The 22126-nt window shown below is 44.3% G+C and overlaps 1 protein-coding gene and 1 non-coding gene across 2 annotated transcripts in view; one reads left to right on the top strand and one right to left on the bottom strand.

Moving 5' to 3' along the window:
• The window catches only part of LOC126354569 (protein cueball), a 164637-nt gene that overhangs the window by 33192 nt on the left and 109319 nt on the right, over positions 1 to 22126 (top strand). The window lies entirely within an intron of this gene.
• On the bottom strand, positions 4592 to 4666 carry Trnas-aga (transfer RNA serine (anticodon AGA)). Its single transcript has one exon. It is a non-coding gene; the product is annotated as a tRNA-Ser (tRNA).

Genomic DNA, 22126 nt, shown 5'->3' with positions numbered 1-22126 from the left:
GTGGGAACTGTATCGAACGCCTTGCGGAAGCCAGGAAACACGGCATCTACCTGGGAACCCGTGTCTGTGGCTCTCTGTGTCTCGTAGACGAATAGCGCGACCTGAGTTTCACACGATCGTCTTTTTCGAAACCCATGCTTATTCCTACAGAGTAGATTCCTAGTCTCCAGAAAAGTCATTATACTCGAACACAAGTGTTCCAAAATTCTACAACTGATCGACGTTAGGGATATAGTTCTGCACGTATGTTCGACGTCCCTGCATGAAAATGGGGATGACCTGTGCCCTTTTCCAATCATTTGGAACGCCACGCTGTTCTAGAGACCTATGGTACTCCACTATCGGTATGTTGCCCGTCTGACGGTGGTACACATCCTACTGGACCCTTAATGTGGCCACCTTAAGGCGAAACCTGAAACTTGCTGAAACGCTGCCTCAGGTGCTAGCGAACGGCGCCAAAACGGCTGTTCGGGTTTTACGTTGAACGTGTGAAGGTTGTTTCTATGCCTCTTTGTCAGGTAGCACATATTGGTTTCGTCACCTGCTCCGACCCAGGGGACCCCCTTCGCTGCCCATGCTCCGTGGCCCGGCCTGGCTGCTGCCCTTTCCACATTTTTAATTGTTCTTATCTCTTACATCTGGCGTTGGTCTAGTGTCTTGTCGCTGTTCTTCGCTTTCCTGAGTTTTATTAACTTGTCTGCATTGCTAGGTTTTCTTATGGTATTGGAGAGTGACGAAACGTCGGTCGGATGCAGAGGGAGCGTCTCCCATCACATCATCTCCTGAGGGTCTCTGGGTGTAACAGCTCAATCACCTTTACCGTTTTACCCCACTCTTAAGTCATAATTCTATCGATTCTCGGTTACAGTCAGATTGCTCAGGATTTGTCTTTCGTGCCCTTCCTCCCTACAATCAGGCTTCCCGGTATTTGCCTTTCGTATCCTTCTTCTGAAGGTTTTCTCTGGTTCAATACGTATAGGATGGACCGGTGACCTCGCAGTTCGGTCCCTTGACTCCACCAGTCCAGTCTAGTCCAATCATCAACCTTGATACGACAAACTACGTAACGTACAACAAAATCGACCTGTAAGGTTCTCTTTTCGGTGGAAACGGCTTTGCACCGTTTAAAGCAGTTTAGAGGACATAATTAAAAGGTGGCCACACTTTTCCGTTTCCTTCCCTTGTTCCTGCGCGTTGTAGCTAGTTGCAGCGCGTCGCAACGGTTGTTGGTCTTATATCTTCCGAACATTATGCTTGTAGCCTTGACGTTGGTTGCTTCACGTATACGCACCTTGGACATGGCGTCCTTCTACTGTGACGACCTTCACTTTTCTCGTTGCCGTTGCAACTTGTCGTCCAGTAGAGAAACTTTCGAACCGTAGCTAATAAGGGCCATGGACACGTGATGGAAAAAAATGCTTCGTCAGGACTACTTCTTTCCCAATTCTGACAGAAAAAGTCCTTATTACACTCGCGCTTATTGACAGCAATAAGGCAGAATTCGACTCTATTACTTCAGCAACTACATGATCGCGGTCTCTCACAGATCAGTTACAATAAATGTTTGTTCACTTACAGAATTCCTGTTAATAAGTATTATCTAATTCAAATTTAAGTGTTGGGAAGTGTTTCCTGAAAGTATTTCTATGGAAAGTGGAAACTTGGACGATAGACAGTACAAACAAGAACAGAATAGAAGCTTTTGTAATGCAATGCACAGAAGAATGCTGAAGATGAGATGAGTAGATTAGACAACTAATGGAGACCTACTGAATCCAATGGTAGAGTAGAAATATTTGTGACTCAACTTATTAAAAGAAAGAATTCATTGATAGGACACGTTCTGAAGTATCAATGAATAGTTAATTTGGTGATGGAGAGAAGTGAAGTGTGGTGTTTACAAATTGTAGAGGGAAAGCAGGGCTTGACTTGAGTAAGGAGGTTCAGATGAGTGTATTGTTCAATCATGCAGAGATGAGGCCTGCATGAGCCAGAGTAGCGTTGGGAGATGCGTATCATACTGGCAATCGGTCAGGAGACAACAACAACATGTTGTTAATTATCTCCTGAAGTAGTGGTTCTTTGGCTGCGCAGTATTGATCATATTGTAGATTTCGATATGCCCCTTATTTGGTTTTCATTCACACTTTACATTAATCTGTCAGGACATTCCGTCTGACAATACTGTGTTGTGGCGATAAAACATATGCTCAAAACGTTTCACTGTCTCCTCTTTCACGTCAGTATCAGGAAACGAGATAAGTTTCTGGATCCTTTCTGTAACGTATCTTCCACATAGCCTTATCAAAAAATTTAACGTACCATATCATTAACGTCAATTATATGCCCTTTTTTTTCTTCTTAACGTTGAAAGATTATCCGTAAGGGGAAATGTTTTTCAAATGGGACTAATGTACATATCCAAACATTTCATTTCGTATCATCCGCTTGGGAGGGTACGAGACTTCCCAGTTTTTTGTAGCCAAAGTTTTTGTAAATAAATCATTTTGTTGATTGAGAACGAAATCTTGTACCAGTTTCGAATATAAATAAACAAGTATTATTAGCGAAAGATTTGTTTGCTGGCCGGAAAAATTATTATAAGAAGAATAATGTAAATACTGATTATTGATACTCTCTTTTTTATCAGAAGTTGGGTAGTTTGCTAAAACAGAGATTCACGTAGTTCACCAACTTCAGATGTTGTGTAATTAAAGGATTAGTAAGTCCTCCTATAAATCATAGTTGTTGAGTCGTGGGTTTAGTAGTTCAGTTCTTCTACAATCATAAGAAGAATTATCAACTACTCGAGGGGGGTCACACTTCTGGGAGCGACGTGGTAATTTATAAATTAACTGAACCCTAGCACGCTACACACTGATTCAAATTATGCGTATACAGTTTCTCTGTTCAGCTCGTTATCTACAAATGGTTAAAATGGGTCTGAGCACTATGGGACTTAACTTCTGAGGTCATCAGTCCCCTAGAACTTAGAACTGCTTAAATCTAATTAGCCTAAGGACATCACACACATCCATGCCCGAGGCAGGATTCGAACCTGCGACAGTAGCGGTCGCGCGGTTTCAGACTATAGCGCTTAGAACCGCTCGACCACTCCGGACGGCTCGTTATCTACATGCGAATGTTCATGGAATATAGAAATGTATCTACATTAGTACCCCACATGCTAAATACGTACTATGGCAGCAGGTACATTCTGTAAAAGTATATTCAGTCATGCTTCTTATTTCGTAATGTCATTGTAATTTGGTGGTATCCTTTGTTAGAAGGGGTTATTTTTGCAATATAGATCCTCCTTATTTTGAACTGCGTTGTAGGTTTATTTCGAACCAAAGGCGGCAGTAAATGTATGAAGTGTAGTCATTTAATTGTAACAGCAATAGACTGGACCCAAATTTAATAGTAATATAATATGATTAGTCGAAATTCGTTAGAGGTCATAGGCAGCTTAAAATCTCATTTCGTCCAAAGCAACTTAAGTTTTCGGCGTCCTCTTCTTCTCCCCCCCCCCCCCCCCCCCCCTTCTTCTTCTTCTTCTTCTTCTGCTGTTGCTGCTGCTGCTATTACTACTACTACTACTACTGCTACTACTACAACCCATACTATCAGTAGGTCGGATAGGTGGTGAGACTCCATCCCTCTGTTTTAGAACAGGCTATGTACTCGGTCTCTTGATGGATTTTCTCACGAATGAACGTAAAATACATAAATTCTGATGGTCGGTTGGCTTTGTCCATCGCGCTTTATCATCCGCTAGCAGCTGCAGCGCCAAGCGCGTAGTAGTTTTTCGGTCCTAGGCATCACGGCCAGAACGGGAGTTGCAACAACGCAACAGGTGGTGTAGCGCGGTCCACCGACTCTCCTCGCTCGATGTTTAACACGTGCCGCTATGTCCTTTTTCTCGCAAGAAATCGAGGGGACGGCCTCGTCAGCAGACTACGTTCGAGCAGGAAAAGTCGGTGGCAACGTGCACTGGAGGGGAGTACGGTGGGGGAGGTGGTCCTTGCTGAACGGCGCAGGCAGGAATTGCGGAAGTCCGGTTCCGGTGGATCGAACTCGGCCGTCGCATCGGGCTTCGGACATGGCGTCGGTCTGTAAGTGGGTCACGGTTCAGATACGAGAGGAAAAACGTGCTTCTGACTCTGAAAAGTCACACGCTGTGAGGGACGAAGTTGGAGCGCTGTCCGACGTGCAAATTAAGTGACAGTTTCGCAGGGATGCGTATGTAACGCGCTTCCTACTCGCTTATACCAGGCGGTTTTCTCGAAACGAACCCCAGCCATCCACACTAAGTGTCCTCCTCCTCTTCCTCCTTAGTCTCCTTTATACCTTCTATTGCTTTCCTCTCACGTCCTTTATTCCAAATTTGTTCTCAGCTCTTCTCATTCTAGCAAAGTGGACAATGCAACGGTTAAGGCACCAAACTACCATTTGGCAAGAACTGGATTCACATACCCATTGCGTTATCCCTCTTTCTACCAAAGATAGATTTCCCTCGGTCACGAATACCACTGCTTCTTACTGAGATGTACAGGACTTGTTTTGAAACTTCCTGGCAGATTAAAACTGTATGCCGGACCGAGACTCGAACTCGGGACCTTTGCCTTTCTCGGGCAAGTGCTCTACCAACTGAGCTACCCAAGCACGACTCACGCCCCGTCCTCACAGCTTTACTTCTGCCAGTACCTCGTTTCCTACCTTCCAGGAGAGCTTCTGTAAAGTTTGGAAGGTAGGAGACGAGGTACTGGCAGAAGTAAAGCCGTGAGGACGGGGCGTGAGTCGTGCTTGGGTAGCTCAGTTGGTAGAGCACTTGCCCGCGAAAGGCAAAGGTCTCGAGTTCGAGTCTCGGTCGGGCACACAGTTTAAAATCTGCCAGGAAGTTTCATATCAGCGCAGATTCCGCTGCAGAGTGAAAATTTCATTCTGACGACTTGTTTTCTTCCTGAGCTTTGCCCAGTTCGACCTTCCGGTCCTTTCTTGTGACTCCCGCTTGCTTTTCGCTCCTCTTCCGGTCGGCGGCGTCTTCGGGTTTGAGAAATGTCATCCTGGATTGACAAGTTAAGGACTGAGGAGAGACTACGCAGAATCGGCGAGAAAAGGAATACATGGAAAACACCGATATGAAGAGGAGACAGGATGGCAGGACATCGGTTAAGTCATTAGGAAATAACTTCCATGGGAATAGAGGACAAAAACTGTAGAGGAAGACACAGGCTGGAATGCATCCAGCAAATAATTGACGTCGCAGTTTGAAGTTAAGATGAAAATGTATCCGCAGGAGAGGAATTCGAAGCGGGTCGCATCAAACCAGTCAGAAGACTGAGGACTCAAAAATCTTTGTTCTTGCGTGGCGGGGCGAAATTTTTGGAAATTATTGCCGTCTTAAACTTGTGCATGTCATCTAGTAAGTTTCCAAAGTAAAATACACATAACGAGCTTTTCGTCCAGGCTTGGAGGGTCAAGGGATATCAACCGGCCGCCGTGTCATTTTCTGTCTTGCGGAGTCATGCGGATGCAGTATGGAGGGCTATGTGGTGTGCACACCGCTCTCCCTGCCGTTTGGCAGACTTTTCATACCATGGAGGCGCTAGTAAGCGACCAACAAACTTGTCAGCTGGTTTCACGAGGCTGAGTGCACCCTGCATCAGACCTCGCACCGAGGAAAAAATCCTTGCAATAGCGGGAAGCGAACCCGCGTCCTCCGCACAGCAGCCCTCTTAACACTGACCACTCAGCTACGGAGACATACAAAATAAACTTAACCAGACAAAATATTACTCACCCTCTTAAAAGAGCGCACTGGTCGTTGTGGTGCACTTTAGATAGTGTAGAACAGGTCGACTTTACCGCTCACATAAGTCTTAACACTGAAGTGTCGTAGATGTGTCAATTGTGGTACGGAAGACGAATGGTTAACTTAGGCTTATGGGAGAATTTTGGGAAAGTGTGATTCATCTGTAGAGGAGACAGGATATTGGACGCTAATAGGACTTGTTAACGAGTGCTGTTGGTGTTTCGGATCCGAAGCCGTTCAGAGACTGGCTGCTAGTTTTGTTACCGGTAGGTTCGGACATTACGCAAATTTTACGGAGATGCTTCGGGAACTCAAATGGGAATCCCTGGAGGGAAGACGACGTTCTTTTCGAGGAATGCTATTCAGAAAATTCAGAGAACCGGCTTTTGAAGTTGACTGTAGAAAGATTCTAGTGCCACTAACATATATTTCGCGTAAGAACCGTGAATATAAGTTAAGAGAAACGTGGGCTCATGCTGAGGCAAAAAGATAGTCGTTTTTCCCGCCGCCGTATTTGCGAGTGGAACAGGAAAGGAAATGACTAGTAGTGGTACACTGTACCCTCCGCCTCGCACCGTACAGTGACTTGCGGAGTATGTGTGTAGATGTGAAAGCCGGTTGAGAATTAGCACAGTAAGATGGGACGATGTAAAGGCGTGGCAGAGTGACAGAAAGGAGAGTGGTGTTTGGGCGAGACAATGACTATACCGTGAATGAAGTTGCCCGATTTATTGGAGTTTGAACGCTGACTGACCAACTTGCCTTCAAGGCACGGTATACCACTCGCAGCCATGTAACGCGGCCTAAAGACACGGTCGTATAAAGACAGGGGCCGGATACGAGTACCACGCCTTGTCAGTAGACAACCGGTTCCAAACGCGACAGGAATTGGAACTGTCCGTGGATACAGGGCCACCTCAACGAGTTTCGGAGCGAACACTCCGAAGGGTACTGCATACATCGCTCATTTGTAGTCGGGTCGACGCAAAATGCAACTGGTCAGAACGACACATGAAGTACACGTCTTCAACGGGCCAAAACCACAGGGCAGTGCCTGACTGGAGACGGGCATAACGAGTCGAGTTTTTTTTTTTCTCCAAATGCTGGAAAGCGCGGAGTGCACAGACAGCCCAATGAGGCGACGAACCCGCAGTATGCGGAGGGTATAACTCACTCGACAGATAGTTCTGTCATGTTTACTGGTCCTATGTACACCTCTCATTTTATGCTGACAAGCGATGGAAGAGGGATGTGAGACTACAAGCTAGAATTTAGGCTAAGTGATATTTGACTGAATGCAGGAGGGTTATAACTTAAATAGTGACAACAATGTTTTCATAACTGAAACAAAAGAGTTATATGTTTGCACCTGTTACTGTCCTTCAAAGTAGTCACCAGCGTTGTGTAGAACCCGTTGCGAGCGATGTGGAAGGCGTAGTAAACCATTAGCAGAGCCTGTTCTGTTGACGGTGCGAATGGAGCGGTCTACTGCCTGTCGAATCTCTGGAACAGTTCTGAAGCGAATATCACGAATTGGTTCCTTCATCTTCTGAATCAAATGCACAGTATTGCTGTTCATTTTTGGAGCATCACCTGCGACCAGCTTTGCGAAAGAAGCGGCGACACTTTCTGCACAACCCACCCATCATTTTGCACGATAATGCGCGGGCGCATACAGCGCAAGCTGTGGCTGTTCTGTTCGGTCGATGTGACTGGAAAGTACTGTACCATCCACCATACTCCCCGGACTTAAGTCCTTGTGACTTTGACGTGATTCTAAGATGAAGGAGCGACTTCGTGGCATTCGCCTCAGAGCTGTTCCAGAGATTCGACAGGCAGTAGACCGCTCTATTCGCACCATCAACAGAACAGGCTCTGCTAACGGTATACTACGCCTTCCACATAGCTGGCTTCGGGTTCTACACAACGCTGATGACTACTTTGAAGGACAGTAACAGGTGGAAACATATAACTCTTTTGTTTCAGTTATGAAAACATTGTTGTCACTATTTAAGTTATAACCCTCCTATAATTCTATAGGAGAAATGATGGAACTGCATTGACGAATTATCTTTTCGCTAGGGACGGGGAAAACCGACTGGTTGAAACCGATACCGGTATTTTAGTTACGAATAACGGATATTTTTCAGTATTTGTGTAGCCTCTATTATAACAGGTTTTCAATTTTTACGAATAACCGTGTAAAAGAACCGGCATATCATTTCACTGTAGGGGCAGTGCTAAAACGTTTTTTAGTCAAACGAGTAATACTATTCCGTAAAATTTCCATTGCTTTGAAATATTGAGTTACTAAAGAAATCGGAGAACGTGATCAGCACTATTTTAATTAAAACACCTCAGTCAGTAACTATCAACAAATACGTTATGTAAGAATCGGTACACCTTTGCAGAGAGAATACTGCACCTGTTGCTGTGTGGCATGTCCTGTTAGACAGTACCCGTGAACGTGCGCTGCGCAAGACATGGGGCCCAGCTGGTCTTTACGGTAATTTCTCGTTGTCATCCTTGGACATCAGTTGTATTGCAGAACGGTACCATCCCTAGTTTGGAAGTGCTGTAGCAATGAATTACATTGCTTCCTTTGCTTTAAAAGATCAAACACGGGAGAAGACAAGCTTACATCACGTAAGCATAAAACATCCACAGTGTTCCTTTGAAGAGAAGGTAAATTTTATTGATGTACATAAATTCATTGACGTGCCATGAACTTACTGAACCCTTAATTTGTGATCGCTCCAGGGTGAAAAATTGATAACATCCAAAAGTGACGATACGGGGAAGTCACGAACTTGTGAATTTTCTCTCTCGCTGTCGCCGCGCCCGTCTTCTTCACCTTCGCCGTCTTTGCTAGAGGCAATTAAATAGATCTGACACTGCCTCAACCATATATCGATCGTGATCTCCCTCTCCTTCACCTTCATTAGAATTGTTTCTTTCGAAGTCTACGTTTATTAGTGGAATCAATAGCAACCGAAATCGGTTGTTTCAGAAACTGGTTATTTTGAGCGGTTTTAACAGTCAGGTTTCAGTCCTAACTGCCATCCCTACTTTTCGCTCCATACAGATTACCCATTAGTTTAGAAATGCCGTATACTGCTGAGATTCCTTAAAGGATGTGCTTTTGTTTTGTTAGTGGTAGCTATCGGCAACGTTATCATTGACCGCCTTCTGCTTTGACCAAAACCAACTTCACTTTTTGTGCTTTGAGAAGAGTGAGTGCTACGTCTCAACGCAGCTTGAATGTGTTCGTGTGATAGTGCTGCTACCTTCAGACACTCAGTTGTCGTATGGGAGATTGCGACAAACGCTCTCACAGGTACTTGAAGAACAAATAAGAATAGGCGCGAAGTACAGAGCGCCAGTTGCACGCTTTATCGGTTGTGAAATAATTTGTGAGATAATGAGAAGGGAGACCTTACGTAAGTACCCTGGTACACTAAAACCCCTTTAACCAAAGTTTGGCAGTTGCTGCAATGTACCGAGTTCATCGATGTGTCGGTGTTGGTTGATATCACTTACCTGTATTGCACTGTTGCACACTTTCATACCCACGAGCAACATACTTGGGATCTCGAATTTCTCATTAGTGGCTTTACCATGTTCTTATTCGTGAATGACGGTGAAGCTGACACATGGTTACCTATTCGAGGAGTGCTGAGTTTCTTTGTTGAGAGATCACGAGTTACCGAATGATTTTAAGAAGATATATAGTTCCCTTAAAGAAGAATAAAACTATTATTTCAGTATCTTACTACATAAATTAGTTGAAAGTATTAACCACGTAGAGAAGCAGGCGCCCTCCAACCTGCTGTCGCATCTGGGGAAACATGTCGATTATTTTTAAAGGCATTTTCAAGTATATTTTGTAAACTATTAGTCGCCCCACGAGCAACATACTTGGGATCTCGAATTTCTCATTAGTGGCTTTACCATGTTCTTATTCGTGAATGACGGTGAAGCTGACACATGGTTACCTATTCGAGGAGTGCTGAGTTTCTTTGTTGAGAGATCACGAGTTACCGAATGATTTTAAGAAGATATATAGTTCCCTTAAAGAAGAATAAAACTATTATTTCAGTATCTTACTACATAAATTAGTTGAAAGTATTAACCACGTAGAGAAGCAGGCGCCCTCCAACCTGCTGTCGCATCTGGGGAAACATGTCGATTATTTTTAAAGGCATTTTCAAGTATATTTTGTAAACTATTAGTCGCCCCTGTGGTAGGTAATACACCTTACATAGGAAGTAATTCCCTCAAATGACTTCAGTCTAATTCGAGGATGCTCCCTCTGAATAGATCAGAGTTAGCTTCCGCCGTGCGTGTCTAGTCTGCTCTTCTACTGTCTCTAATGCCCTTGTTGACGTCATTCTACTCCGTGGCGGAGGATACGCTGCAGCAAACTCGAATCAGGATGCTTCTCTTGCCACTGGCAGTAAGCTGCAAGTAGCGTTGCCCGTGCACGCTTCACCAAGCGCGGTACCATCCCGCATGATCTTCAGGTCGAGCTCTGTCTTTCTTTCTTATGTGTCAAGCACAAAAATTTAACTTAGAAATTCTCTCACCCCCCCCCCCCCTCTCTCTCTCTCTCTCTCTCTCTCTCTCTCTCTCTCTCTCTCCCTCCCCCCCTCTCCCCCCCACTCCCTCCCTCCCTTCAGAGAGAGAGAGAGAGAGAGAGTGTTTTTGATTAAAGGAAAAAAGAGAAGGTCTTCCTCTGGAGATGGAAAGGAAAGATTAGGGTTATAACTCCCATCGACGACGTCATGAGACACGGAGCACACCCTCGCTCTCAAATGCGACACGAATGAACCATACTTGTATTTGCCTCAAGTCTGGATGGCGACTTGGATCCCTCTACTCGCGACCGCGAATGCAGCGCCTTAATCACCTGGCTCGGTTCATCCCGTTCTGGCAGAGCTTGAAGCACCGATGGTCCTGGAAGCGTGGCTGTGTTCATTCATAAGCGGAGACGCAGTGCGGTATACGTGTGTGGGTTACGGCGCGGCGGCCGGGAGCAGATACGTGTGCCCCAGGCTGCCAGCAAGCCTTCACTGCACTGCTGACGTCCGCCGCGGCCCGACTGGGGCAAAGAGCACGCCACCATCTTAACGAGCGGCTGTTGCCGTCTATTGACGAATTTACGAGTCAGATCTGTTCCCAGCACTCGGAAATGAAACGTGTCCCCTCTTACATCAGACGGAACCGAAGACGTAATATTCTTTTGGAGAGAATTTACCTCCACTATACTGGGACCTCTGTGGTATTCCTCTGGATGCAGAACTCCGCAGGCTTCATGGACGGTGATCGTGCAGACGGACACATTAACTTCCACAGTGGACTTGCTGGCAATATCCGAGAAACTGACATAGGGACACATTTCAGACAGTATATTGTTCAAAAGTATGAAGAGGAGTGGATGAACCATTAAATTCCGAACTACAGAAGTCTTCACTTACGGAAGCAATTTTGTAGTTTTGCCGCGTCATGAACTCTGCTACATACTAAGGCACGAGAATAGTTCTCAATATGTCTGTGGAGCAAAAACACTGGAGATGCCTCATGGATGTGGAGGACAGTCAGGTTAATCTGACTCAACGGCGTAGATCACATGGCGACTAGTCACTACCACAGATCCTTGCTGATGATACAACGAAACCATCTTCCGTTTTAAGTTTCATACGAGAAAGTGGATATTATCAATCGGTATAAAGTATTTATCGCTGATAAAGTCGGCGTTGAGCCCGCTCCAGCTCAAAAAAGATATATTTTAGTACTGGACTTCCGGGTCTGAATTTGGGAAGAGGGCACCTCCTGCTGCTTGCTTGCTACTTATGCGTCATTCGTCCATGTCACCCATAATACATGATACGTTGAATTACTCCTACCTTTTCCACCGCAGTCTCTCCTTGTGTCGGTACAGTTAGTGGCTATAGAGCGAAGGAGTTTGAGGGATAGGAAGTCGCGTGTTCATTTTCTGTCACAGTCTTTGTTCTGGAAAAACTTTAATTGCGTCCTTTCTCCCACTGTTTTATCTTGATCTCTGCATGTTCTTCCTGTACCTATTACACGTATTACTGTTCTCCGGAAATAATTTGTGACAGCGTCACAAATTTAGACTCAATCATATGCCGCGTAGAAAACTCTTGTTAGCTCGTTGATTACAAAGAGAAACAAACTAACGACGTACTGTTGATTCCCTTGGAAACCCAAATAATTCACTGCACAATACTTTTTGCCTTCTTCATGAAAATACGCGATTGTGATTAATTTTTGATCCTGAATCATTTTTGATTTTAGTTTTTTCGATCTTATACAATTTCGTCTGGATGTGAATCTTTTCTCTGTCACGGAAATATACTTCGATTTATTTGGGATAAGTTTAAATTTTCATGCATCCAGGACATTTTCTTTTTTATGTATATTTTGATCACTGTTTGTGCTCATCTAGTGTAAGCTATCATGAACAGTAGCTAATTCCTGTCTTATGCTGCCATCTGGTGACTTTTCGAAGAAAGTATCGGTGCTACACTGTAATGGCATTTACTACTGCGTTGTGCAGTTTGTGATACACGAATGTATTGCCAGAAACTTTAGTACGAAATGTGTAAATAACTCCAATACCCTCCGTTACACTTGTCGGCAACGTACAGTAAAAGTCAAAGGCATAATCTTACTCCTGTAGTTCAGAAGGCATCAGTTCTGTGTTGGATGCAGAGCTGAGGACCAAGATAAGCTTTTTGCTCCTCATCATTGTATTGGCACATGTGCATATACCTTTCGTAAGTCGTACCAGGCTTCTCAAAATCAGTGCCATTTATGGTACCAATGGTGTGGCGCGAACAGAAGGCTCATGCCACTGACTGTTATTTTTGCTTGACCAAAGGGTGTTGTGGAAAATCAAAAGATGCTATTCAGTATCCAAATCTGCCCTTAGCCATGCGGCCAGTTCCTCATGATATTTCCCCACCTTCTAAACCACCAAGTGATTGGACAGTTGACGAACACCGTACAGTGATGCTGGCCGCCAGCAGTGGGAACGAAACAGCAGCAACCAGCATAGCACGTGCCGGCCCCGATCCGGAGTATAGGCCACTGCATTCATCGCGTCATCGCATTACGCAGGGAGAACTTAACGACCTCTGTAAGGACTTGGTATCCGTCAGACACAATCTGAGTTAGTAGCTTCAGGATTGCAACGATGGAATTTGCTCGCTCAGACTGTTAAAGCGACCACATGTGGGAGGCACCAGAGTCAGTTTGAAACGTTTTTCACTTCTTCCTAGGACTTGCGTACTATACAGACATCAATAGTTTCTCTGGAGCACTGCACCATGATCACAAGCCTGTGGAATGGAGACTCTAGATTCCCCGAGATCAAGTTTAAAGGCAGTCCTCCGTCATAATGATGATCAATATCCCTCACACTTTTCCAGTCGGATACTCGGTTAATAAGAGACTTATGATGAAAATGTGCGAAATTTGCTCACTTGCTTACACTGTGTGCAGATATGGAAGTAAGTGGGCTGTCGATCGGTATGCAACAGGCTGCACGAAGTACTGGTGCTTTCTCTAATAACAGAAACAGCAACAAGTTTTCTTTTATTTGAAGTAACTGTTCACTACAGAGGAAAAATTATAACTGTTTGCTGCCAGAAGTAAAGTGTAAATGAAATTTTACAGATTGTTCTCACATTATCGACGAGAAACCTTACAGTAATACAGTATTGTAATTGACTCTTTTATGATTGTTTGTGATCGTCATAAAGGGAGGACATCGTTAGTTAAAGAGTGATCATTGGGCGGGAAAAGGGATGGGAAAATTGGATTGTTTAAATTTTATGTCTTAAGCTGTAGTTAGCAAGACTGCGGATGCCAGTTGTCTACTTACACCTGACGTAATAGCAAAAGATGTTTCAGGACAGCTTAGACGTAACAATTTCGCTATCCCTTTTACTGCTTCGTTGTGAATCTTAATTACCGTTGGCCGTCAGTTGTGTTCTGCACTGCTGCGTTGAACATTTGTTGCTCACGCAAACGAGCAGACAGCAGATAAGGCAGACGTTATGGCGGTTCTTAAACTTGTCTTCAAATACCAGCAAACTGAAAGTAAAACGTCTGGGACCGAAACGCGAGTTAAGGCACACAACGGTATGTCGATATACCTGCAGACGATGTATGGTTTCTGCTTGTTGTCAGACGTGGTGTTTAGAGCTGCCGAAAATTCTAAAACTTGGGATTATGACCTTATTCTTATAGATCCAAATTGATGCCGGGTGACGTTTTTTAGTAAACGGTGAGGTGAGATGCAAGCTGGAAGAAAGAGGAATTGCAATACAGCGAAATAAGAGTACATTCGACGGATGCAGGTAATATAGTGGTAATGACATTAGTGATCAAAGACCGACCTTCAGCTCGTGGTACGGCAACCTAGGTCGTTAACGGCGCTTCAGCATACGTCGTGCTTAATCTACAAAGATGACTCCCTCTGGGGTGATTTGTATGAGAACTTCTTCAGAAATTACCGTGAAATGCACGAACGCCCATGCACTCGTACTTTACTAAAATTACTGTAGAAATATCAGTTCTATGATTACTAATCATGATGTAACAACATTCCCTGTACAGACTTTCAGAACTTGTAGTGTGAACGAGACGGTTTCAAATTTAATATAGGAACTTACTTCCGAAAACGTAACGTCTTCCCGCTACACACAGAATACAACAGCGCACGTTGCTCTCTGACTCCTGCTGCGTGTCGTCGGGGTCCCCTTACAAGTTGGGCTCCATGTGACAACCACCGACAGCCACCTCCGTATCATATTCCGGTATACGCGATCACCAATCCCTGGTTCGCCGCAATCATAATCCGCGCCAGTTGGTCTTCTTCGGATGCCACAGGGTCTCGTAAATCAAGGATTTCATGTGAACTGCATCTAAACAAACCTGTAGTACAGAATGAAATTTTCACTCTGCGGCGGAGTGTGCCCTGAAATGAAAAGTCCTGGCAGCTCAAAACTGCGTTCCCAACCGAGATTCGAGCTCGGGACCTTTGCCTTACGGTTCTAGGCGCTACAGTCTGAAACCGCGCGACCGCTACGGTCGCAGGTTCGAATCCTGCCTCGGGCATGGATGTGTGTGATGTCCTTACGTTAGTTAGGTTTAAGTAGTTCTAAGTTCTAAGGGACTGATGACCTCAGAAGTTAAGGCCCATAGTGCTCAGCCATTTGCACCTTTGCCTTAAGCGAACAAGTGTTGTACCAACTGAGCTACTCTAAGCACGATTCGAGTCGTCCTCGCAGCTTTAGTAGCAGTAGGAGTAATCCATCGAACTAAAGACCTCTGTCATTGACATCGGTTTGCAGGAGGGTTTTGGAGCATATACGGTATTTAAACATATGAATCACCTCGAAGGGAACGATCTATTGTTACGTAATCAGCATGGTTTCAGAAAACATCGTTCTTGTGCAACGCAGCTAGCTCTTTATTCGCACGAAGTAATGGCCCCTTTCGACAGGGGATCTCAAGTTGATTTTGTATTTCTAGATTTCCGGAACGCTTTTGACACCGATCCTCATAAGCGACCTCTAATCAAGCTGCGGGCCTATGAGGTATCGTCTCAGCTGCGCGACTGGATTTGTGATTTCCTGTTAGGAAGGTCGCAGTTCGTAGTAATAGACGGCAAATCGTCGAGTAAAACTGAGGTGATACCAGTTGTTCCACAGGAAAGCGTCCTGGGACCTATGCTGTTCCTGATCTATACAAATGACCTGGGTGACAATCTGAGCAGTTCTCTTAGGATGTTCGCAGATGATGCTGTAATCTACCGTCTACTAAGGTCATCCGAAGACCAGTATCAGTTGCAAAGCGATTTAGAAAAGATTGCTGTATGGTGTGGCAGGTGGCAGTTGACGCTAAATAACGAAAAGTGTGAGGTGATCCACATGAGTTCCAAAAAAAAATCCGTTGGAATTCGATTATTCGATAAATAGTACAATTCTCAGGGCTGTCAATTCAACTAAGTACCTGGGTGTAAAAATTACGAAAAACTTCAGTTGGAAAGACCACATAGAAAATATTGTGGGGAAAGCGAGCCAAAGGTTGCGTTTCATTGGCAGGACACTCAGAAGATGCAACAAGTCCACTAAAGAGACAGCTTACACTACACTCGTTCGTCCTCTGTTAGAATACTGCTGCGTGGTGTGGGATCCTTACCAGGTGGGATTGACCGAGGACATCGAAAGGGTGCAAAAAAGGGCAGCTCGCTTTGTATTATCACGTAATAGGGGAGAGAGTGTGGCAGATATGATACGCGAATTGGGATGGAAGTCATTAAAGCAAAGACGTTTTTCGTCGCGGCAAGATCTATTCACGAAATTTGTCACCAACTTTCTCTTCCGAATGCGAAAATATTTTGTTGAGCCCAACCTACATAGGTAGGAATGATCATCAAAATAAAATAAATCAGAGCTCGAGCAGAAAGGTTTAGGCGTTCGTTTTTCCCGCGTGCTGTTCGGGAGTGGAATGGTAGAGAGAGAGTATGATTGTGGTTCGATGAACCCTCTGCCAGGCACTTAAATGTGAGTAATCACGTAGATTACCTCATCTCCTACCTTCCAAACTTCATAGAAATACTCTATCGAAACATGCAGTACTTCTGTAGTTGTCGTGGGACACAAGATGCGTGAGGTGCGTAATACCATACTTAGTGGCGCCAGAAAAACTGGTGATTTTAAGTGTGTAGGCGTTTTGCGTGTAGCGGCAAAACGGTAAGTTTCCGGACATGTTTTCCTATCCTAAACTTAAGTCTTACACCTCGCTACAAGTCTTCATCGTCTGCAGAAGCAATAGAGTTCCACGCTGTGTAAATTGCAAATAAGAGTATCGGTTGCTCTGAAATTGCACTAGCATGTCCTCAACACCAAACGCAGTATTGTACAGTTCTTGCAAACCTTTTGCTAATGTAAAGACTTATTGTGAGTCCAACACGTGTTGAAGTATCCGTTGGGCTGCTGTTAGCGTCTCTTCTGTTCCTCTTTTGATATTATTCAAATCATCTGGCGTGGTGGCAATCCTTGGCAGATACTGGACTCTCTCATATCTATATACGCTACTCACCGCCGCTATCGAGCGAGAAGATCCAGTGGTAAAACATGCACTCGAATTGAGGAGGATGACTGCTTGAACCCTTGTTCAGTAATTCATATATATAGATTTCCCACTCACGCCGTAAACAGCTTAAGGAAGATGCCCGGATGTTTCCTTTGAAAAGGCCACATCTGTTTCCTTTCCCAATCCGATCTTGCGCTCCGTCGCTAATGACTTGTCGTTGACGCAAAATTAAATTCTAATATTCCTTCCTTCTTCGCTGTGCAGTACAGCTACAAAAAATGGTATGCACAATATACAATATGACACTCTAGCATTACTGACCGTATTTCATGCCTGCTACAGGCGAGTTTAGTAATTACACCACGGTGGAAAGTTTTGCTGTCAGCATATACTATATTCTTAACTGCTATAAATATGGCCTTCAGTTTCCCTTCTAACGACGGAAGGGAATATATAGTGTAAAATTACGGTGATTGCCCTCACCGTCATTTGTAGCTCATGTACACCGACGGAAAAAAGGCGCAACACCCAAAATAATTAATGTATAGTAATGTAATTAGGGAATAAATGTGTCTAGGTAACACAGTTAAGTGATTAAAATTGCCAGATCAGATGTTAATGTAAGCCCGAGATAAGCTCCTGCAAATGTGAAATGCTGGTACTATAATAACCGTATAGCCCCAGCAATGTTGAAGGCATGCATTAGTTGTATTTTACAGGTGTTAGATATCAGTTTGTGGGGTGGATTTCCATGCCTGTTGTACTTGGTCGGTCAATAGAGAGACAATTAATGCTGTTTGTGGATGGCGCTGGAGTTGTCCGATGAGGTCTCATATGTGCACAATTGGACAGATTTAGTGATCGAGCAGGGCAAGGCAACACTTCGACTCTCTGGTGCCATATGCTTTAGAAGTTATTTTATTTAGACGACTAGTTTCGGCATCTCGTTAATGCCATCTTCAGGCCACTATCCAATTCATGTATAGACAATTAGATGCATCGATGCATGCCGAACTGTAGCCATCAGATCTCAAGTTCATAAATTTTATTGTGGAGTACGTACTTCGAAGTCTTGACAGCAACTCCAAGTGTTCGAAGTACACGCTCCACAAAAAATTCATGGAGTCCAGATACTGATGGCTCCGGTTATTGATCAATCGATCTATGTGACTGTCTATGCATGCAGTAGACAGGGGCATGAAGACGGCATTCATGAGATGCCGAAACTGGCCTACATAAAATAACTTCTGAAAACATACGGCTTTTTGGCATTTTTATTTTTTTGACCGGCCGCTGTCCCGTATTTACTATGGATCAAAAGAGACTGAAGAGCATGTTCTGTTAAAACAGCGGTTATGTGGGAGAGCGTTATCCTGTTGGAAAACACCCACTGGAATGCTATTCATGGATGGCAGCACATCAAATCAAAGACTGACTTACAAATTTTCGGTCAGTGTGGGTGAAGTAACCGCGAGAGTACTCCTGCTCTCATACAAAATCGGACCCCAGACAATAACTCCAGGTGTAGGCCCAGTGTCTAGAAAGGCCGACAGTTTGGTTGCAGGCCCTGAGCTGGCCTTCTTCTAAACAGCACACGCCCTTCACTGGCACCGAGGGCTTTCCAGCTTTCATCAGAAAACGCGACAGACCTCCACCCTGTCCTCCAGCGAGCTCTCAGTTGATACCACTGAAGTCGCAGATGGCGACGCTGCAGGGCGCCTGGCTAGGAGCTGTTCTTGAAGTAGTCAATTTGTTACAGTTTGTTGTCGATGTGGCGCCAGCTGCTGCTCAAATTGCTGCTGCAGATGCAGTGCGATGCTCCAGAGCCATCCTCTGAACACGATGGTCTTCCCTCTCGGTAGTGCCACGTCGCCGTCAGGAGCCCGGTCTCCTTGCGACCATGCATTCCCGTGATCGTCGCTGCCAGCAAAGTTCAAATGGCTCTAAGTACTACGGGACTTAACTTCTGTGGTCATCAGTCCCCTAGACGTAGAACTACTTAAACCTAGCTAACCTAAGGACATCACACACACCCATGCGCGAGGCAGGGTTCGAACCTGCGACCGTAGCAGCAGCGCGGCTCCAAACTGAAGCGCCTAGAACCGCTCGGTCACTGAGGCTGGCCGGTGCCAGCAGTCGTGTGCAGTTCGATTCCTCCCAACTCTTTTTGCAATAATGCAGGAGGAGTATCCAAGTTCTCGTAGCCCTCTTAAACGATATCGTTCAAACTCAGTGAGTTGTTGGTAATGGCGTCCTTGTCGCCTTAAAGGCAGTCTCCACTAACAACCCGCCACGTCCACTCTCACAGCTGACGAACGTTCACGATCGTTACAGCGTGTATTTGAAGCAAACCTGGTTTGCATCTTCGTAGTGGCGCTACTAACGCTACTTTTACGCCAGTGGCGCGAAATTTGAATAGACGTCAACTTTCAGAGGTAGAAACACGCATACCAACTTCCGTCATGTCGCACAACTCCAGCTTGTTGGTGCGTTTTTTTCCCGTCTGTGTAGTTCAAAAGAATATAGATGTGACAAGAAAACATGAAATTAAATCATGGATCACATTTTTTGTACTAGTTATAATGGATCCGTTTGTTCGTAGACCTAAACGGTTAGCTCTGTTGATATTTATTCTCATTGAAAATCGCAAATGTCAGTTCCGTAACTACGTATTCCAATATCAATTCAACAAGGTGACAGTTACCTTTTTGTATCGAAATTAGAGAGGGGGAACTTACGACTCGGTTGTCTGATGGCTGCCTGAGTATCACTCACAATGTATTCTGAAAAGCCCTCTTTATCGTTGACATTGTTGCCATCGACATATATAGTGGTATCTGAAAACTGATCTTCGGCCATTATTTGAATTTAAAAAAATGTAAGTAGGAGGACAAAGGCAAGGCACTTATCGTATTATGTACAAATGTGGAAAAAAGTGAAAGAATGTTAATAGAATGTTCGCTATCTTGAAGCTGATTAACTTCAGATGTTGTCTTGTTTGCGCAGCGAAATTATCTTCCCACTGCGTTGTTAGTATGAAGGTTAGCTATTGTAGCCCATTATTCTTGATGATGAAATTTTGCAGGGAATAAATTCTGCTTTCAAAAGGTGATCGAAAGAAGAAAGGTACGAAAGATGTGCTACAGATATGCCTGGTGTAAAGGAAATTTATAAGACTGTGTGTGTGTGTGTGTGTGTGTGTGTGTAAAACAGCTGCTCTAAATGTAAACGAAACATAGTTTACGGGAAACGGCGAGTCGTCTAGAATGTGAAAAATGAAGTAGATTTTCATCATAACTGTTCAGTACGAACCATCTTGACATCCACCTAAAATCGTTGAGGGAACCACACACAAAAAAAAAAAAAAAAAAAAAAAAAAAAAAATGTGAATGGGGATGACATTCCGGTATTTAAAGCCAGTTTCTCGGAAGCAAGATCCATCGCTTTACTACAGTGCCGCTTCGCCTGTCAGTCAGAAGTTGTGTTGTGACCAGAATCATCTCGTACATGCACAGCTTACAGGTCTGTTGTGGCTTTCGCATCAGTATTAATAAAATGAAGTCTCACTCGACTGCTTCTATCGCCTTGTTTTCTCTTGTATATTTATGATGGATGAACACAAATTTTGTACCACGTAGTAGCAAATACCAGAATTACAGTTCGAGGATTTCTAATATTTCTCTTCATTGCTGTTCTTCTACAGCGGAGGGGATCCAGCTGTATATTAGAACTGTTGTCGTAGCTTACAGTGACAAGAAATGCATTCTCTGGGTAATTCACAGATTCTTGGTTGCCTGATGGATCGTGCGGAATGCTTACTACAAGTTGGAGTCGGTGACAAGTCATGTAACATGAAATTGTCGCATTCGTATACGAAAGTACTGAAGAATTCGATCTTATCTTGAAGCTTGTGTGATTTCGTTAAGACTGCTCGTTCGGGCACATACATCCAGGAAAACCCAGAGTAACAGAAACTGCCGTGGGTGAAAATAGTTTCTCAGTACTCCCTCCACCGCGTTAAATGTCACTTACCAAGGAAACGTTATAACCATATGTCTAAACAAAGAAAATTTGATTGGCTTATAGCCTATGCAGTGATATATGAAAAAGCTCAGTATCTAGCTAGCTTATTTCTGGAAAGGTGAAGGTCGTATTTGTGTTGAAGCGGCCGCCGTGAATTACTATTTGTGGTTTAGTTTTGACTCCCCGCGATTTCCAGGAGAATTTATCCGTCGGTTGGCACTCCAATCCTTTTCCTACATTAAAACGTACAAAATACAAACAATAGTTCGTTTTGGCTGCCGACTGTGTTGTCATGTAAACTTAGTGGATATCTTATCTGTTGCTCGCAAAAAGTCATTGGAGCACGGACTTCGGAAATTCGTTCTTTCCTCATTGACGTATAGGTCAATAATCGTCGTAGAGATCGATCTGAAACGGTTTGGGGGAAAGTCGTGATGTTTCCTTCCCTTAAAGCCAACTCTGTAAATTCCTCTTACGCAAGATTTACGTCAGCTGGCATTTGACCTGCGATAAGACGACAGTTTATACCCGTCAGTGTATTCAGGCGTAGTGGACGCAATGTTCTAGCCATCAGTAGGTGATGCAGTAACGACAACGACGATTCAGATATTTTTAGATAACGTGGTTTGTAAGTGGCAGTGATCTATTGCAAATTATCAATAATGAACCAGTAAAGTAGGCAGTTACCATTTATTTAAAATTATTAAATAACCGATTATCGAGATCTGGACTGTTTTATTAACTGATAATTCAAATATTGTTGCATGTTTTATTCCTCCAAACAGATTTCGATCACATCTCACCTTCAGGTTTTTCTTTTCATTTGCTGAAGAAGTTGCAGACACAACATTCTAGGATGTAATGTTCGCCTTGCGTTAGAAAACGAGCCACGGAAGCCAATGAAGTTCAGCGATGTGACTGAATATATTGACCAGTCAGTGGGTAGCTGTCGACCAACGGTCTTGCCGCAGAGGTAACACCGATCCTCGTCAGATCACAGAAGTTAAGCGCTGTCGGGTTGGGCTAGCACTTCGATGGGTGACCATCCGGTCTGCCGAGTGCTGCTGGCAAGCCGGGTGCACTCAACCCTTGCGAGGCACAACTGAGGAGCTACTTGATTTAGAAGTCGCGGCGTGATTTCCCTAAATAGTTTCAGGC

This window comes from Schistocerca gregaria, chromosome 3, assembly GCF_023897955.1.
Source record: "Schistocerca gregaria isolate iqSchGreg1 chromosome 3, iqSchGreg1.2, whole genome shotgun sequence".
NCBI classification, from domain to species: domain Eukaryota; kingdom Metazoa; phylum Arthropoda; class Insecta; order Orthoptera; family Acrididae; genus Schistocerca; species Schistocerca gregaria.
This window is presented reverse-complemented; position numbering and strand designations above follow the sequence as displayed.